At 37.9% G+C, this 3,953-nt stretch overlaps 2 long non-coding RNA genes across 2 annotated transcripts; one reads left to right on the forward strand and one right to left on the reverse strand.

Annotated features, from left to right (window-relative positions):
* The first annotated feature begins 30 nt into the window (after positions 1 to 30).
* LOC109951848 (uncharacterized) lies at positions 31 to 1,368 on the forward strand. The gene is made up of 2 exons (XR_002273672.1): positions 31 to 89; positions 1,292 to 1,368. It is a non-coding gene; the product is annotated as an uncharacterized LOC109951848 (long non-coding RNA).
* A 484-nt stretch (positions 1,369 to 1,852) lies between these two features.
* On the reverse strand, positions 1,853 to 3,947 carry LOC109951846 (uncharacterized). The gene is made up of 3 exons (XR_002273671.1): positions 3,054 to 3,947; positions 2,045 to 2,080; positions 1,853 to 1,927 (listed from the first exon to the last, which is right to left on the reverse strand). It is a non-coding gene; the product is annotated as an uncharacterized LOC109951846 (long non-coding RNA).
* Positions 3,948 to 3,953: the final 6 nt, after the last annotated feature.

The raw sequence follows: 3,953 nt of genomic DNA on the forward strand, positions 1-3,953 counted from the left end.
AATAATTCCCACTGTGTTCAGGTCTGAAGTCAGTGATGGTGAAGTTCTGTCCTGAAGCTTTTGGTGACTCTTCTTTCTCCTTGTACCAGGTGTAATTAGCTGCTGGGTTAGCGTCGCTGCTACAGGTCAGAGTCACTGAGCTGCCCTCCTCTACCTCAGCAGAGGGACTCACAGACACTGAGGGAGGTTTTGGAGGATCTGGAGGGGAACAGGTGTAGATGCTAGTTTCTCCACTTGATCTGATTTAATAATGAAGTGAACAACAGGTCCCCCTTTCCTTTATAAAATCTTAAAGCAATATCTTTACATTTTGGTAAATATCCATCCATCCTTTATCTATACCGCTCATTCCTGAACAGGGTCATGGGAGGCTGGAGCCAATCCAAGCTGACACTGGGTGAGAGACGGGGGCCACCCTGGACAGGTCGCCAGTCTGGCTTTGCTTCTCTGTGTGTAGTTGGAGATCTCTTTATATGATACCCATTACATATTTATAGAAAGCCTTGTGAGGTTAAAGAGTAGAGTTGAGTAGAGTATTGGAAATATGCTAAAGTATTTTCCTGTTGCCTGTAAATGAGAAGATTGATACAACTTGTGTTTATCCACAAAATGTTAATCTACAGCCAGAAGAAGCTTTTTTATATTTTATATTCTTTTAAATGGTATCCCAAGGAAATTGTCTTTATTACAATTTAACTTCTTTCTTTAGTTTTTGGCTGTTCAATTCACTTCTCTTCTAAAATAAATCTTCAAACTATATTATCAATTCCAATTATTGTTGACTTGTTGACCTGAGCTCATTTATTATCTTTAATCACTCACTGATTTATGACATGGTAATGAAGTAATTTAAGTAAGTCATAATGATGATGATGTCAGCGATCACCTCTTTTTTGACTGTGATGTTCTGACCAATTATTTCTGTAACATATAAAAGTGACAATGTTAAGCAATTTATTTGGTTTGGTTATTTAGGTTTAAGGTGTTTTACTTTCAGTTCATTAGACATCTTCCACCCTAGGTCATTCCTAGCTCTGCAGTAATACTCTCCTGAGTCACAGGGTTGGATGCACCTCAGCACAAGCTGTGGGCCATTACTGAGAAATGTAGGAAACAGATTTACAGCATCCTTGTACCTTGTACATTAATAGAGATGGATTCAGATCTTCTCATCCCCAACGTGTTCTCAGCTGTACAGTAATACTGTCCTGAGTCAGAGGACTGGATGGAGCTGAAGACAAGCTGTTTGCTAAGAGGATGAACATCTGGACTTCCATTCTTCTTGTACCAGGTGTAATTAGCTGCTGGGTTAGCGTCACTGCTACAGGTCAGAGTCACTGAGCTGCCCTCCTCTACCTCAGCAGAGGGACTCACTGACACTGAGGGAGGCTTTGGAGGATCTGGAAGAGATCATATGTAATATAGCACACATTAACTTTGAAATAAAGACGCTTTTACAGTACAGCATACTGTATTTAATTGTTCAGTTATTCTCTGGTATGGGAGCAAACATTATGTGGTGTTGTAGCTTTGGGGCTCAATGGGAAACACACAGTGTTAATACAGAAAAGGGAAGTGGGGGTGAATCATACTAAAAGCCTATTCCTTCATGATACAACACACTAAGATGACTGGAACCAGGAGGCTCCAGCAGATGGGGTTATGTTAGTGCAGGACCATAAAGAGAACTCACACACAGAGGGAGAGCGCTGATGCTCATGTCCTCTCACAGCACATGAAAAGCTGTCTTCAAAATAAAAGTAGTCTGAATAAGAAGACAACGTTGTCCCCAGAACCTCCTCTCCGTTCTTGTACCAGACATAGGTCACACTATCAGGGAGATAACGAGTGCTGACACATTTTAGTTCAGCCCAGGTACAACTAAAAAATATGCAGCTTGATGGTGAGTTCACTTGCACTTGGAGATCTGAGGATGTGATACACATATAACACACACAGTTAGATTATACCGTCAGCGTACACAGTACTTGTAGTTTATACAAACACTTAGGCTGAAATCTTCTCCGTATACGTTATACGTTACCTGGGAAGACTCGCAATGAGGTGACAAATCTCTGACCTGCTGTGAACATGAACATGTTGTCAGAGTCCAGCCATGTTTTAGAATAGTAATGCACATATTCCTCTACAGCGTTAGCACTTTTCAAAACACAAAGTTGAACATCCCCTCTACACAGTCAACACATAGAAAAATAGTCTTTAATTTGTGCTTCTTCATCAAAAATGTTCAATCAACTAGGTAAGTTAAAACAAAAAAAACCCAACTTCTTCTCTTTTGATGGAAAATTTAGAAATAGCATGATTTTGAAAATACTATAAATTTTCTGCTACTTCACTAAAAAGTCTAGTCTTAGTGAAGGTGCACCCGACTTTATACGTTTCCACATGTCACTTGCACAAGCTGAACTGTACATGATAATATCATCACCGTGTGCACATCTTAGACTCAGATTAGAGAAAGTTCCCTATTCTGGTGTGAAACTCTGCACATACGTCATTCTGCACAACGGGGCTCAACATCTAAATAAAGAAACAATAAGCAAAATACATTCTACAGTGAGGGGAGACTTTAACAAAGACACATCACACTATTATAAATAAAATACAGAAATATGCCCCTCAGTGACAAGTTGTACACCTCCCAAAATGCTGTATTTGTTTTAATATATATTTATAGTGTGAAACACTATAGAAGGCAAAGATGGTTTCCAGTTTGCAGTCTGCTCCTTCATGTAGACTGATGGCTGTGGCAAACCTGATAGATGTTGTTTATAAAGGTGACACATTTTTACAGCAAAAACAAACAAACAAACAAAAAACTTAAAGTTGAAAGATGTTCACAGAAGCTTCCTAAGATTGTAGTAACAGCTAAAAACATCATCTATGTTTAAATGTATTCTAGGCTTCTATATTTTATACACTGGTGTTATTTTTGTTAGCAAAACAGAACAAACCTTATAGTTAGAAGTAATGAATAATAATAAGTTCATTTCAGTTAAAACTGGTGATATGTCTAAAACACTATACAGTACCTAAGGCAGACAAGAGAAGGATGACAAGCCCACAGGCTGCTGCTGGAGAATCCATGGTCGCTCCTCTCTTCTCTATAATGTGGCTTTAGAGATGCACATCAAGTATCAGCAAGTAAATAGCACTTCCTTACAGGAAATGACTCTTCACTTCTCAAAAACTATTATAAATGCACCCAGTTGCCTTTTTTTACCATAAATTTATTGTGAAAAATCTAAAGATAGAGGCGTTCATCGGTGCCAGTAAAACTTCAGAATCTGACAGATTTGGGCTCTACATAAAGCTGCACTCAATAAAGTTACAAATGCTTTGCAATTTGCTATTGTGTTTGTATTTTAAGTCTTTGTTCACTTTAAACTGTTATTTTGTTTTTATTGTAACTCTGCTAGAAATATTTTTATCATTGAATAATCTCCTGGTTAATTTAGCCTATACATGTTATAAAAGTGTTAAAAAAAACTCTTTGGCATTGTTTTGCTATCTTTGTTTGAAAAATGAAATGAAAATATTAATTTATTATTGTAAAGGCTACAGAATAATTTTGTCAGGAGACCGACTAATTGCTTCAGTTCTAAATTGTAACACTGCTACATGTTGTCCACTCTGTCTACTGTTTTATTCCAATAAAAAAAGAGAAACAAAATGATAAAGCTGGCTGGAGAGGAAATGATAAATATTAGACTCCAAGAATTGGGTGTAGGCAGTGCAAAGAGGGAAATAACACGGAACTGAAAGGCAGTGGTGAAATGTGATGTTGCAAGTGGGGTAGTGATGTTGTAGGCTACACTTTGTGTAGACTGTATTTCCAAGTTGACTTAGCCAGGGTCCCACTGCATGCAGTATGTTTATAGTCATCTAATTCAGCATCTTCTTCTTGATTGGTTTTAATGGTGGGCTAAAAA

Source organism: Monopterus albus, unplaced genomic scaffold (assembly GCF_001952655.1).
Source record: "Monopterus albus unplaced genomic scaffold, M_albus_1.0 scaffold413.1, whole genome shotgun sequence".
Taxonomy (NCBI): Eukaryota; Metazoa; Chordata; class Actinopteri; order Synbranchiformes; family Synbranchidae; genus Monopterus; species Monopterus albus.